At 36.5% G+C, this 16,131-nt stretch overlaps 1 protein-coding gene across 4 annotated transcripts in view; it reads right to left on the reverse strand.

Moving 5' to 3' along the window:
* LOC149785932 (somatostatin receptor type 2-like) overlaps positions 1–16,131 on the reverse strand; it is a 342,548-nt gene that overhangs the window by 63,112 nt on the left and 263,305 nt on the right. The window contains exon 1 of one of the 4 annotated variants that reach the window (XM_089976168.1): positions 8,584–9,278. The exons of the other annotated variants lie outside the window; for them this stretch is intronic. The gene's annotated coding sequence lies outside the window, so the exon portion shown is untranslated. Of the gene's footprint in view, positions 1–8,583; positions 9,279–16,131 lie in introns of those variants that run through there. 4 annotated transcript variants of the gene reach the window in all.

The raw sequence follows: 16,131 nt of genomic DNA on the forward strand, positions 1-16,131 counted from the left end.
TCCATGTAAATGCTTTTTAATAACAATCAAACAGATTCCCTATGTTGTTGTTGTTGTTATAGGGTTTAACGCCATTCTTCAGCCAGCTATAGATGGCGACCAGTATAAATGGTGGAGGAAGAACCAACGACCCAGGAGAAGTTACTGACAAGCTTTCTCAAGTGACTACATTGGTCGAGCCTGAGGATTCTCTACGTAATAGGCTGGTTCCGACTGATTTAGTGACAACAAAATGTATGTTATCACTGTAATGTGTATAAACGCAGACAAATTATGTTAAGGCTAGACAAAATGAAAAGACCTAATGCGAAACAAAAAGAAAGATGACGCAAAAATGTCAGTTAAGGAATTAGGTACTTACTTACTTATTAGGTGTTTATACTGGGGTTTTTTGTGTCATTTCTTGTGGGTAAATTTACATACCTTAGAGACAGGGAAATACGCCCATACTGTTCTCAGAACAGCATGGAAATTGCGGTGTAATTTTGTTTTGTTATAATTATCCAGCAATGATGATCTCATAATGTCTATCACACACTGTGTCTAAAACCACCTTTCTTCCATACAGAGGATGTAACAACGCATTTTCAATCCGAACCTAATGTTTGAAAGTAGTATATGTTCTATATTTACCCACCTGCCATTTAAATACTCTCCATAAGACGTTATAAATGCGATTCCATGTATTAGCATTCTTTGCTTTGTGACTGCTTTTGTTGGCCAAATGGAGGGGAGGGAGGACTAAAAAAATGTCATATTGATTAGGCACAAATGAAATGTCTCATTTTTTTAAGAAATAACTCAGTCTGCTAAAATGTAGGATTTTCCGGTTAGCGACTTACTTTATTATCTTTCAGACTCTAATCTAGAATTAGAAAACGAACTGCTTTATCGGAATTTTAAGCCCTTTGTTCTTGTCTTCATATTTAATCGACCTATTTCATAATTACGTCAGTGACCGTGTCAAAATGACAAAAGAAAACAACAAAAAAATATTAGAAGGTTTTCTTTTCATGTCAACGTTTAAACACAAGATTTTCGATTATAAAACACATTAAAACAACACACACACACACACACACATACACACATATATATATATATATATATATATATATATATATATATATATATATATATATATATATATATGTATATATATATATATATGATCTCAAATAGTAATGATTAAATATTTAATTTATAAAACTGGTTGAATAATGCGAGTCTTGGGGATCAAACGCTGGACATTATTCAACAAGTTCCATAAATTTTATATTAAATGATTACCCATTTGTTGAATTTAATTTTATCACATAGTCTTTATTTCAGTGGAAATTATTTAGATAGAATAATTTCATCAATTCAGAAAGACAGCGGACCTTTCATTCTTTGTGTATAAAATATAGTCCTTAACAAAGTTGAACTGGTAAATGTAGATTGCACATTTTGACAAAATATAAATCAAAGAACAAGCGTCCATCCTAATCAAGATAACATTTTAATAAAACAAAATTATTTTTCAAAACATAATGATCAATGCGATGTGATGTAACATTACTACGGTACACAGTAGGCCTAGAGTACATGTTTACCCTAAAATGTCACTTTCACAACTAAACATTACATTGTTGCGATTTGCATGTGAAACATGATTGCTGGATGCAGAAATTCCCAGATTTACTGTAATGTATTTGTGACCGGTTATTTGCAGTATTTAATTTGGAACAGCAGACTATATAGAAGACGAAGACAAATTTCTTCTTAAGTCGTATTTGCATCAGATATTTACTTCGTAAATATTCTGTGATTGGATAAAGTTCTGTCAGTCGGGAGACCAGTTTATGTCCTCATCTGTCTGTGAACAGAGGTGAGTTTGTTTACTTTTGTAAGTTAACATGTAAACCACATTTTTATATAGGATGGATTTATGTTAAATATATTCCGCCCCTCCTAACACATACCCAAACACCCGCAATGAAATGAGCAATGCCCTTATTTTCACTTCTTGTTTTTGTTCTTGTCTTTGAGTTTTACGACATTTTTTCTTATGATAATATTGTTATATATGTCATAACAACCCCTGTGGGGGTAAATTGTCCATTTTCAGATAGCAACCAAGCATTAAAGATTACTGCAGAATCATTTCATGAGCTTATTGGGACCAATCAGAATCTCATAAAAGTGATATGTAACACGTTGTGACATTAAAAATATGAAACTGCTCAGTCTATACGAAAACAATAGCGACTATGTAATAAATATATCCATCCATCCTTTGTAAGGCACTAAAGTCAGTTTTCGTCCTTCCATCAGATTCTAAAGGTCACAGCTGAGATCTTTTTACCTCTGGGGTCCCTTTTATCTTCTTGGTCCTTGATTTTTATCTTGATCCCATGAGTCTTCCCAGCACTGTAAACCAATACTCATTTCAGCAAGGGTCCTAACAATGTGGGCAAAATATCCCCACATTGTACCAACATCTTCTTCTTTTTACGGATGGGTATTTAGACCATTTGGCTAAGAACGTGTCGATGCTTGGCTAAGCATTCTTTCTGATGTTGAAACAAAGGTATCGTGCCTTCCAAGACATTCAGGCAACATTCACACACGGTATCGACGACGTCTTTAGAGGATATTTGAATGAGTTGTTTTCGCACGGTTGGAGGGCTTTTGGACAGGACGGACAACATGTCCCAATGTTTGACGAACGAGGAAGTAGTCAATGCCTTTTCTTTCCTGTTGGGGTTAGAAGAGGGATGGCTTCTGGGGAGTGAAATCTTTGTTTGTTCAAGAGCAAAAACACATTGATTCCCATTCTTTACTGCAGTTTTTTTTTATTATTATACAGGAATGCTTCGCAACTTATTGTCTTTACGTCGTTTCAACTTGATGACAGGTATCAATCGTCGTAGATGAGATAGCAACAGACTAAATCGGGACAGGTTTGCTTGGATAAATCCAATAAACTCTGTCGCATGCCCGATCTCTCTTGGATTTTGATTTTGGGGCAGGTACTTACTGAGCAGCTGCCGCAGCCGCTCAGGAGGCGAAGGGTGTCACCGCTAGAGGAAAAGTTCATGGAGACGCGGGTTTCCACTGTTTCATCAAACGAGGAAGAACGGGTGTCAAATTGGACTTAGCAGGCATCACCAGCAACGGAGAAATGGAAGAACCTAAGGATACTGGAGACACGGTCACCGTCGCTGTATCTCTTGGTTTGATAATGTATGGTTGAGGCCTGACCGAAGTGCCTCTCTTGCTGGCAGAAGCTATTTTCTGGGGGGTTTTGTTTCTTCCTTTTCTGGGGAAATTTTTTTCTTCTGAGGTCATAACCTTGTCTTGATGCAGTTGCTCTTTATCTTCTTTTGGATCCGATTGGCTTTTGTGGGAGTGGCTCTTGTCTCGGGGAGAACTTTGGGGGCATTGGGATCACATTTTAAGAGGCCGCGAATGACGATACCGCCTAGAGAACCGCTACCGCCAGGTTTCAAAATGATTTGCTTTTCAGTTTGAGTGTCGATGCACCGATCAGTTAATTACGCCAAGGCTACTTTGTTTCTGTCAAAAAAGCATTTGGTTTGATGTGGAATGCGAAGATGCCTTGCGTTAATTGACGTGCTGTCACCGTAAACCATCCTAAGACTTCTTTGAGACTGGCGTTTAATACATGAGCACGTATTTGTGGATTTTTTCGTGACTGATGCCTTACAAGGCACGAATCAATATGACATGAAGATGGGACTGAATGGACGTCATGTTGACGCTTTATGAGACAGACCCAATGTGTTCGAGGTTTTTCTAGATTTCGTTTGCTGTTGTCGTTAAGTCGACAACGGGGACGTGTAAAGGACAGGCCCTTGGGTCGTGGCACCAGTGGTGAAACAAATGGGTACGAAATCACAAATAATCGGGGGGGGTGTGGTGTTTTAAATCCATGAGTAAATAGGCGTGTTAGGATTGAGTTGCATCGTCGTACGCATGAGTAAGCCAAGGCGTTCTTATATATTTGGCTAAGACTTGCACCTGCAATTTATCTCTAGGGCTTTTAGACAAGACCATGTAATGAGCATTGAGACTGATGGTCGATGGGCTTTACGTTGTTGAAACAAATTTTGGGTGATGTAAATGGCATTGGCATTACGATGATGCCCTTTGCAAGTAAACAACATTTTAATTTCTTCTTCGTCTTCTCCTAACATGTCGTCGAAGAAGACCAGATGGGTTTGACTGGGGTCAGACAGGATCCCGTCGTCTTCGCCAGGAATGCCCTCCACAAACACGATGGAATCGCCTTGACTTTCTCGCAAGAGACTGTATGCCGATTGCCTCTCTTTGTAACAGCACACAATTCGTTGAGGTGGACCACCGATCAAATGATATTTATGTTCGATCAAACGTTTGATAAATTCGGTTTTGCCTGAACCACTAGGTTCTGCGTTTAACATGTTAAAGGGATGGCGAAGATACAAGGCCTCACAACTGGCACGATCTGATATTTCATCGATGACTTTGAAAGTGGAGGAAGAGGGAGGAGAGACCTTGGAGGTAGCCGTACTGCAGGAAGTGTCACGTTTGACACATAGACAGATATGACAAGAGTTCTATACTTTTTCAGGACACGTTTATTGAATAGTGTTAAGTGGAACAACACGAAAGACAAAAATACATAAAAGTCAAATGGTTAAGTACAGCATTAAAACACACATCACAACATACACAGTGGAATATAAACAAGTCACTGTATAACATGTTTTTGGTATCAAACGTTCCTAGCGACAGTGTGTAATGCTCTTACAGGCCCTACATTGGGTACAATCACGAAAGTGGTCTCCCGGAATGGCATTTCATCTGACACACGTTTCGTAATAAGTATTGGTAATTCTCCACAGTTTGAATACTCTCATTGATTTCCTTCCACGGAATCTGTTGTATCACAACTGTTAAAGGTCGTGGCATGGTAGCCCGTTTTAATACTCTCTTGTTTCGGAAGCAATTAGTGTACTTTCTGCACAGAGATGATCGTACTCGAGTGGTGAATCTAAATGGTTCAGTCACTAATATGCACATCACACGCCGTTCAGAAGTTTTATCTCGAACTAAATCTACGTTGTGTGAAAGATTTTGGTAATCCTCTAACTCAGGGCGCGTTCTACCTGGGAGCGATGACAAGGCTGATTGATTGCACATTTAGGCACCAGTGCGGCACAAGGAAAACATCAGTTTTCCTTGGCAATGGTGAGGTAAAACAGGATGGTACAAGTGCATGAGAGGCAAGACTTTACATTTAATCAATCCTTCGTATTGTCGAATGTTGTGTAAGTCAATATGTTTCGTCAGCAATTATGGGTGCCCTGCGGAAAGTGACAATATTTGCACACGCAAGGATACAGAGAACACAAGTCCAAGTATTTGATTTCTTCTCCTTTCTCCTCATCAGCGTGGTACAGCAAACAGGTGGCATTTGTCCGTCCTCCGTACAAACTGTTCCGAGGGTTCAGAGGGTCGATCAACTTGTAACTTTCCACGATGCGTTTAAATTCGGGATCGATTTTCAAACATTTCCACCATTTGGTGTCCTTTCTGGTTTAACTTCAAGTGCAAAAGTTCGTCGTTTGAGGGTTTATGACTGCGAGGGTGTTTTCGGGCTTGAATCGTTGGCGGTACACTATGGGACACGCTTTGGTTATGATGCAGCCTTCTTTCAAATTATCGATCCCTCCGTGCTCCATGAATATTTCTTGAAATTTTCCACAGCAACGCTGTAAAATGTACTGGTCGGAAGGACAAATACTTTAATATTTCTTACTGAAAATCGAAGGGTCTGAGGCGTGAGTCTGGTACCAAGCGTAGAAAGCTTTCGTTGTACGGCGGCGCATGTCGTCGGGGTCGTAGTAGTGAGCCTCAGGCGAATGGGGTACAACGGGATGTTGATTGGCTCCGGTACTGAATAAGTGTGGAAATAGCCTTCGGTCATTTCTGTCTTTCCAAACGTTTTAGGCATTCGACTCTTAGGCATGGCCAAGTATTTCACTGAATATTTAAACTGCACTTGTCCCACTTGCATGTAAATGGGTTTGGCTCCATTCAAAGTCACTTTCAGACGTTCGGTACTTTGTTCTGCATAGTATCTGAGAATAAACTGACCATCGTATCCCGAGAAATTGTGATCTATCACAGTGGCATTGCGATACCAATCGGCATAATGTTCGATGTCCTCTTGGCTCCTCATGGCTCCACGTCTCATCGATGGGGTCTAAGATCTGTTGGGCGAACCGGTCATCGTGTTAAGCTCTCAAGAGATATTTTCACGTCGTCCAGGAATCTTGCTACAGCGAAGGCAATTACTAAACATAGGCCACTGTGGGTGACATGGACCATAAATTAATATAAATATAATTTTTGAACTGCCATATTTGTATGAGCGCAGGTCCCTCAAAAATTACACGTGGGCCACAAGTGGTATTGCAAAAGTTGGACTACTCTGTTCTAGAATATCACTAGCAGATCTTTCCAGCGACACTTACATTTGTAAATCAAATCCTGTTTCTATAGACCTGACAGCAGTAGAATATGTTTTCTTTCATTTCATTGAAAACAGTTTAAATAAATATGGGCTGTGAACTTCATAAAATGGCGTAAAAATTCTTGATTTTAATTACAATTTTTAAAAAAAAAGACGTTTCGATACAAATATCCGCGTGCATTTGTATCTGGAATCGGTACAAAACCTCTTTTACTCTTTTTCTATTATTTTCATTAAATAAACAAATAAATAATATGTGAATACGATTTAGGCGAAAGCTGCTTGAAAAAGTGTGGATTCTCACACTAAATGCAGTGTTTAATCTGATTACTGTCTTTTATTCATGTTGTACTTATGTGATTCTTTATCATATATATATATATATATATATATATATATATATATATATATATATATATATATATATATATATATATATATTTGTCTCAAAGTCTACAGACACGTTGCTTTACACATGATGTCTGATATGAGCATCCTGGCGATAATCCATATTATTCCATAATAAAACATCCATCTTTCCACCTATCCATCCATCCATGCGACCCTGGCCCAAGTGGTTAGAGAGACCGCCACGGATGCGGGAGGTCGCGGTTCGCTCCAGGCTGAGTCATAACCAAAGCCTTATTAAAACAGTACTTGCAACGGCTTCGCTAGTATCTCAGTATTAGTAGGTCAGTGTTAGGACTGGTCTGCCTGGTGCCAGGATAATGCAGGGGTGGGCAAACTACGGCCCGCGGGCCGCATGCAGCCCGGTAAGGGCTTTCATGCGGCCCGCCAAGGGTTTTCATGCGGCCTAGGAACAAGTCATCATTCACACTGACTCTGTTTATGTTACTCTGTTTATCAAATAAATATGCTTCTTTTGAAGTTTAAGTTTTCAAATATTAACAACATATTAACAACTGAAAATTAATTAGATGTTATTTAAAAAAAAAAACTTGTATTTGCTATTTGCTTTAATGTTTTTCTAATTTCATGGTGTTTGTTTTTGTAATAATATTATTATATTTTTTTTATCTTCTAGGTGTTGTCTAATGTTGAAAAGCACTTAGAGCTTCTAAAGATTAGGCGCTATACAAAGTCCTCATTATTATTATTATTATTATTATTATTATTATTATTATTTTGCTATTTCAAATATTAATCATTTTACTTAATAAACTATGCGGCCCGCGAGAAGGTGTAAATTTGTGTATGCGGCACTTGCACTGGAAAGCATGCCCACCTCTGGGATAATGTGACTGGGTGGGACATCATGCTATAAGGTGATGCCCAATTTCTAGACATTACAATAAACTGCCACACTGCAGACATCGTAGCAATATGACTGAGAATTTTGTAAGTTATTTTAAAAATCCAAATCACACACACACGTACGTACGTACATGCATCCATGCATCCGTGCATAAACACACACACACACACACACACACACTCACACACACACACACATTTGCGAGTTATCACACTACTTCGTCAATATTAGACTCCATTCAATGATTGACCTTTGAACGACACACACACACACACACACACACACACACACACACACATACATAACCATACATTTATAACACAATAGTTTACATATCATTACATAAATTTAGAGTCGACGGTTTGCATTGCAATTCAATTTCGTTTCTTTCGAGATCCTTATGAAACCAACGCCTGTCAATTATATTTATTTCCATGTCTCTGTTTTCACAGTTGTCGGGTCTTTATTACACGTTTTGTTTTCTTTATTTTACAATCAAATTTATGCTAAATTATACACCTTCTACGTCATCCATATTGTTGGTTACGTAAAACTGCCTCTATCAAAAGGCAAGAAACTCAGCACAAGATAAAAACAAACTCATGAGCAATAGGCAAAGTAGGATTTGTATTTCTTATATTTTGAGAACTAAAAGTAAGTTGCGAAATGGAATTAGCAGCATTTAGGTTTTACAAAATCCCTTTTCCATAAGCATATTTAACATGTTAACTTTGCTGATTGTTAGACTATAGCAGAATAGACAAAGAAGTAAATATCTTACCTTAGTCATGCTATTTCGGTATTTTTGCAACTTCGTCAAATTTTTAGCAAGAATCTGCATAGTCACAAATAAATAGGTTTGAGATAATTCTTAATCGACTCCTTGTCTTCAGATACTGATATCACACTGGTTGAACACAACTATTTTTCTATGAAGAAGTTATATTCCAAGGAAAATATATTCCTATCCATGTAGGTCATTAGGAAATGTACAATGAACATATTGTTCAGAATGAACAACGAGATACGAATCCTTGCAACATTGGACGGGCTACTTTCCCAGGTTGATCCAGTACTTGCGTATATAAGAAATTACGTATGGTATCAATATTAAGTGGAACGAAGTGACAATTGCTATAGCAAAATCAAGTTCAGCTGATTTGTTGTCTTTCCAACTTGTCGTTAACTTTGCCTTTCATTGCCACATCTGATGACACATGTAAACCTTTATTCTATACTCGACACCAATCCTTTAAAGAGAACTCTCAAAAATCAGTCCATGCCACCTGTTTCACAGTTTTTCAAATTACAAGATCTAACTTTAATATTTAATATAGATCAAAATTGATAAAGTCCTTGCCTGCTTGCATCTTCGTGCGTTCCTTCTTGCTGAAAGGGAAACAATTATAAGTCCAACTATGCATAATATAACAGGCCGCTGTACAGCTGGCAACCACTCAGCAGCATTTGCTGCGTTCTGATGCCCGACAAGAACTAAAACATTCGAGGTAGAGAATAACTATATATCGCTTAGTGTCTGACTCGCCAGCTTGATATTCGTTTCGGTTGAATCGAATTATCCCTAAAATAATATGTGTTATATTTGGTCAGCTATATATAGCAATGAATGATGAGTTAAGGCGGTCTCATTACTGTTACATCCATACAGTATGTCAATTTAATGCCAGTCCTAAAGTAATTGTGTACAAATGTAATGTTGTAGTGATAACAGCGCCCTATGGTAACATTAAACTTTTTGAGACCCTTTTTTAAACGCCTGAAGATGTGCTCTATGTTGTTAAACAGAGGTATTTTTATGTGAATTCAGTTACGATATCTTATGATGAAGTATCAGCATAGAAAATCATAGACTTCTGAAAAGAATTTGGTTTATATAATAAATTATGACTCAGTTTGTTACGTATTTTATATTTACAGATATATCTTACTTTCAACATGTTTTCAATAATTATAAACCCTTTGTCTTTAGTGTTAAATGACTTCAAGTTTACGTTCATTTGAAAGGATTTATTTTTATTTAATTAGTTATTTTAAAGATATTTAGTTATTGAATAACGCGATATAATTCGATATTAACTGTCATAAAGACTAACGCTTGCTTAATTATCCGGTTTGGTTTTAATCTGTTTGATGATATTGACAATGAGATCGTTCAAGTAAAGGATATATATCTGAAAAATATCTTGGAAACTTCTAGCCAATGATACTGGCACTGTGATAGTACAATTAATCGACATTTTTATCTAAGAATAACGTGGAAACCTTTCCAAAGATACAAAGAAATTAACATTTAAAGGATAACATAAACAAGCTAGTGAATAACATCTACATCTTTCTAAAGGCTAACATAGAAACCTTCCCAGAGGATAACATATATTTTTTTCTAAAGGATACTGTGGTAATCTTTTTAAATCATATCATGGAAACGTTTTCAAAAGCGTCGTGGGAATTTTATTACAGGATACCGTGTACATTTTTCTAAAGGATACCGAGAAAAGGACTTTCGATGATTGATATATGATCATTTTGATAGATTTCATTTGCCTTGTCTAGTCATGTTTGTGTAAACATTAAACATAAGATGTGTATTCGCTGTCAAAAACGAATAATTACGAAGGAATATTTGGCATATACAATCGCCACCTTATGTTTTTGCGTGGAATCAAGATTTTTTCCTATCATCGAGAGTGATATACGTACGCTGCATCAAACTCAGATTGTCGGCTTAAATCGTACAATATACATTATTGGCGCTGATTGTCAGCTAAAGCCAACATAAGACATTATTGGCGCTGAATGTCGGCTAAATCCTAAATAAAGACATCGCTAACTCTGAGACCAGTGAATAATGCCATATAACTGTTATAGTAGATTGGTGTGATCTTCATATAGGCTGCATGTCTCACTTATATGTTCAGAGCAATATAGGTGCTAACATCAGTGTTCTGATCAAATTAGATTATTCAGTAGGTCTTATAGTCAATGAATATATAATTTCCTTAGACAACATGACTGTTAAAAGTACGAAGAGTCTCTTATTATAAGTTTACTCAAATAGATAATTTGATGATACACTTCACCAAGGAACTTAAAATAACAGAAGAAATATATATATATATATATATATATATATATATATATATATATATATATATATATATATATATATATATATATATATATATATATACATACATGCATACATACATACATACGTGTGTGTATGTGCTAAGACAAGCATCGTATAGTGCGACAGGTGCTTGGTATATCTATGTGGAGAAAACTTTGCAGTTACCTAAACCTCTTTTGCTCTGATCTCTTGCATACATCTAGCAGGCTGAATTTCAGCATGGAGTAATTTGAAGTACTGATAGTAAACCGATAAGTAGCGTCATTTACAAACATGGACTTCTGGATGCTTTTTAGAATGCTGCCAGTAACGCCCATGTGAATTTCGTGTAATTGGATTGTGAAAAAATGATCGTTGTATTTAACATTACTCTGTTTTGAAAGGTCAGAGCACGCGTGCGGCTACCGGAAACAATGACAAAGGGATCGGCGCGCATTAGTTCTCGATCATCACATTAGGATTTTTGAATATCAAAAACATAATTTTAGGTATGCAATATTAGATCTGTGTCGAAATTTATATTTTCCAACACATAACAAAATAATTACAGGTGTAGCAGGAATGCTATATACCGCTACTATTGTTTTATGAAACAACCTTTGAGCAAATGTTGCAAAGATGATGCCGGTTTATAATACACAGCTTTGTTAGTCAAATATTATAACTTGTAGCAAATTTGTTTTATTTTGTGCACCGCAAATGCAAACGCCAAATCAGCTTGAAAAAATTAAACTGCTTTTGCCACCCACGCACCAAAAGCCATCATGATCTGTTTGGAAAATGTCTCGCAGTAAAAACAGATTTTCTCAACAATTAGCGATCAACTTTGTACTCGGGTATATTTATGTAATTAATTCCTTTAAAATGACGATGGATATTTTCTGTCAAATTCGAGGTAAATAACCATTCCGTACAAGAGCGGTACATGCATAACATTTGGAAGTCTGACATGGACAACTCGAGAGACCGCCATCTTTAATGATAGTAGCATGTCCTTCCCTTGATCTGCATGCAACCAGGTAACCAGCGACATCTTGAAACGAGGCAAAGAGCAAAGCTATACTGAAGTTAATGGAACGTTTCACCACAATAATATCGACTATTGACGAAACAGATTTTTACATGCACAAGAAGGGAGGAGAGGCAAATTTTGGAAAGTTACATGAATTATCGAGTTTCACATCAATTATGTCTTTACATGCATGTAACGTGACAACTATAACTTTAATTGGTTACAAGTATTACCTCCTTCTGTACTACTAAGTGTACTGTAAAATCATGGAATTGGGCCTTGGCATGCCGCAGTTAACATTCTTGTATTATACAAAATAAATACGATTGTATATGTATATGATATTAACTATTGAATATATTTAATATGTTAAGTACATTTGATTTAATTTATATTTGCTTTAATATAAATGTTTCTAAGTTTTAAAATCTTTTCATTTTTAATTTCATTACATGACAAAATAATGTAGTTTGTTTGCTAGGAACTGATATGTTTTCAGAAAATAGTTTGACCTTGACTCTTCAGTTGTAAACACCTAAAGCTTACCTAGTTTCCGACCTTTTTTTGGAAATCAGTGAGAGAAGTAAACAACTTTTTATTTTTATCCTATTCTTAAAGTAAAATGATTGGTTTTTGTCAAGGTCATACTGGGAATACGTGCTTTTATACGTAAATACTTCTCGAAGGTTCTGGAAAGTTGACCCTCATCAGAATTTGTTTTGCTTTTCGAGTTACTGTATACTCATTGTTTATAGAAATTTTTCTCAGTCAGGGCTTTTACTTCACACTGGAAAGAGTCTGTTGTGTTAGTCAGAGTTACAATTTAATTTGCAATCGAATTATTTGGATTCTAAAGGATAATTCTTTTCCATGGTAATATATGAGTACTCGTACAGAAATATTTGGACAAAGACATTTCATTAATTCAAACACCGGATTATTGTTTGTGAATAACACAGCACCGTGTACCTTAAACACCTCAAAGGATACAGCATACGTAATCGCCTTTCATCTTGGAGTCTTCGTCAGGACCCTAACTTGGATTCATTAAAACCTTTCATTATTAGGACTTCTAAAATTTGATTCGTGGATTATTCTTGGAATAGGTTCGGATTTGATTCTTAAAACCGTAAGTTCTTATTATTTTCTTTCCCTTTTACAGTATCTTTCCAGGGAACAAATTATTTGTTAATCTTTTTAAAGCTTGCTGTTTTCACTCTGTCTTGTGTTACTGTTTATTCGAGTCTAAACAAGTGTCTTAAGAATTGGGGCCTCGTCCTGGAATTTTTAAATTTGGATACAATATTTAGAGAAAACTTTGTGTTTTGAAATTTGAATTCCACTAGTGTTTGAAATTATAAGTGAAATCGGCAAGCATTTTCTTAAATATCATCAAAGGTAGAGAATTTGTTTTTCAATTTTACTCAAGAGTGTTTAAAAAGTTTGAAAATGGAAGTACAGCTAAAAATTTTGGAATTAGAGATAAGACAGGTTCAGTTTCAGATACAAAATATACAAATGGAAATATAAATGGAAGTAAGACGAATGCAGTTTCAGAAAGAGAGATGAAAAACAAATGCAGTTTCAGAAATAGCTGGAAGTAAGACTAATGGAGTTGGAAAAAGAGAGTGCGGAGAGAGAAAGTCAAATGCAGTTACAAAAGGAAGAGAGAGAGAGAGAGAGGAAAAGAGAGAAGGATGAAAGGGAACTTCAGATTAGTTTAAAAGAATTAGGGCTGGCAAAGTGAAAACTCCCATACTTTTGATGTTTTAAGAACTATTAAGTTAGTACTTTCTTTTCTGGAAGAAGAAGTGGACAACTATTTTATTCGTTTCGAACAGGAAAAAGATCTTGAAATCTCCTATTTGTTTCAAAAGGACATTAGTGAAACTGAAGCCAATGAAGTTCCTGTTTATTATGTCATTATAAATGGAATTCTTATGAGACAATAGAGACCTCCCGGGGTACGTGATGGTGATGGGTGGTCAGTGAACGATCAAATTGTAGTTCTAAAACCTTACAGGCAGGAAATAATTAGTTTGGCCCTAAAACTCCTTTTTCTGGTCAGTTAGGGATTAGTAAGACCTATCACAAGATCTTGATTCACTTCTTTTGGCCAAAAATCAAAAGTGGTGGTGATAAATATTGTAGATCTTGCCATACTTGTCACATGGTAGGAAAGTACAATCAGAAAATACCTAAGGTTAATCTACAACCTATTCTTGCCTTTGACGAACCATTTAGTAGAATTATGGTAGATTGTGTTGGTCCCTTACCTAAGACCAAGTCAGGTAACCAATACATGTTGACCATTATGTGTGCGTCGACAAGGCTTCCAGAGACAGTTCCCTTGAGAAATTTTAAATCTAAAACAATCCTGTAACTTATGTAACGAACTAGGCATCCAATAATTCAAATCTTCTGCCTATCACCCTGAGAGCATTAGAAAGATTTAATTAGTCTCTGAAAATTATGATTTGATCATATAGTTTTGACACGGGTAAAGATTCGGATGAAAGCATTCATTTATTATTCTTTGCTGTTAGGGAATCATTTCAAAAATCTATAGGCTTCAGTCCCTTTGAACGCGTTTTTTGACACACTCTGCGTGGACCATTGAAGTTGTTGAAAGAGAAACTTCTTTCTAATGAAGATACTGAAATTAATCTTCTTGATTATGTTTCCAATTTTAAGTACAAGTTGTCAAAGGCTTGTGAGGTCTCAAGAGCAAATCTGCACTCTACTGAATCAAAAATGAAGTCAAGATGAGATCAAATCTCGAAGGAAAGGAGTTTTCAACCTGGTGATAGAGTCCTGACGCTCTTGCCCATACTACAAAATCCTCTTCAGGCCAAGTGTTATGGTCCCTACACAGTTGACAGGAAAATAAATTATTTAAATTACATCATACATACTCCTGGGAGGCGAAACAAAAACAACTTTGCAACATAAACATGCTTAAAGAACCTTAAGTTTTTTTTCCATTTACATTATTTTTTCAGGGAAACATTTATTATTTGTTAAAAATTTTAAAGTTTGTTGTTTTCACTCTTTCTTGTGTTACTGTTTATTCGAGCCTAAACACGTAACAAATCTTATTACTTTGCAATGCACTTATTTGTTTTTCATTTAGTTTTGGTTTAATATATGTGTGTGCATTAGTCGGGATTCTATCATAGCTTAATCATTTTCTCCGTCATATCGCTACGAAGTCTGCTGTGTGGCAATTTATGGTGATGTCTAGCACTGGGATATCATTCCATAGACATGTAGCATCATGTCCCACCCAGTCATATTATCCTGACACCAAGTCGACCAATCCTAACGCTATTTTCTTAGTGCTGACCGCCAAGTGAAGCTGTCGCAAGTACCATTTTTATAAGTCTTTGGTATGACTAGATCTGGTTTCGAATCCGTGACCTCCCGCATCAGAGGCGGATGTTCTAACCACTTAGGCCACCGGAGAACTTTTTTAAGACGCACTGTTAACAGGCATTTGGTATTAAAGCAGTACTAACGTAATCTATCTTTTGTAAACATTTCCTTTCAACCGGACACTTACAAATTCGGATTTAACTTTTGACGTTTAACGGCAAAGCAACACAAGTAGGTTATTTAGTACCACGTTAATTGGAGTAATTTATCTTCATAAAGGACACGGCATGATAACCGATTTGGGCTGATCCGATGGCTTTATTCAAACCCTCACCTATGAGTCGCGAGGCCGGCACACTAACCGGTAAAGCACCGAGCCTCCTCACTCACAACATAATCAACTGCTACACTACGATGCACGCTTGACGAAATGAAAGACATAAAATTGTATCACACATTGAACAAAATGCAGGCATCTCCTTAGTATTCATAGAGCGTTAAAGAGAAATATACAGCAAAATTGAGAAATCGTATTCCTCACCAAGTGCTGTCAAATTACAGGAATGAGTTAATCGAACTGAAGAAAATGTGTGTGTGTGTGTGTGTGTGTGTGTGTGTGTGATTAGGATTTTTAGCGTAGCTTTAACAATTTTTCAGTCATATCGCTACGATGTCTGCAGTGTGGCAGTTTATAGTGATGCCAAGCACCGTCCCACCCAGTCACATTATCCTGACACCGGGCCGACCAGTCCTAACACTAACCTCTTAATGCTGAGCGCCAAGCGAGGCAG

Source organism: Sinohyriopsis cumingii, chromosome 12 (genome assembly GCF_028554795.1).
Source record: "Sinohyriopsis cumingii isolate HCF-2022 chromosome 12, ASM2855479v2, whole genome shotgun sequence".
In the NCBI taxonomy this organism is placed as follows: domain Eukaryota; kingdom Metazoa; phylum Mollusca; class Bivalvia; order Unionida; family Unionidae; genus Sinohyriopsis; species Sinohyriopsis cumingii.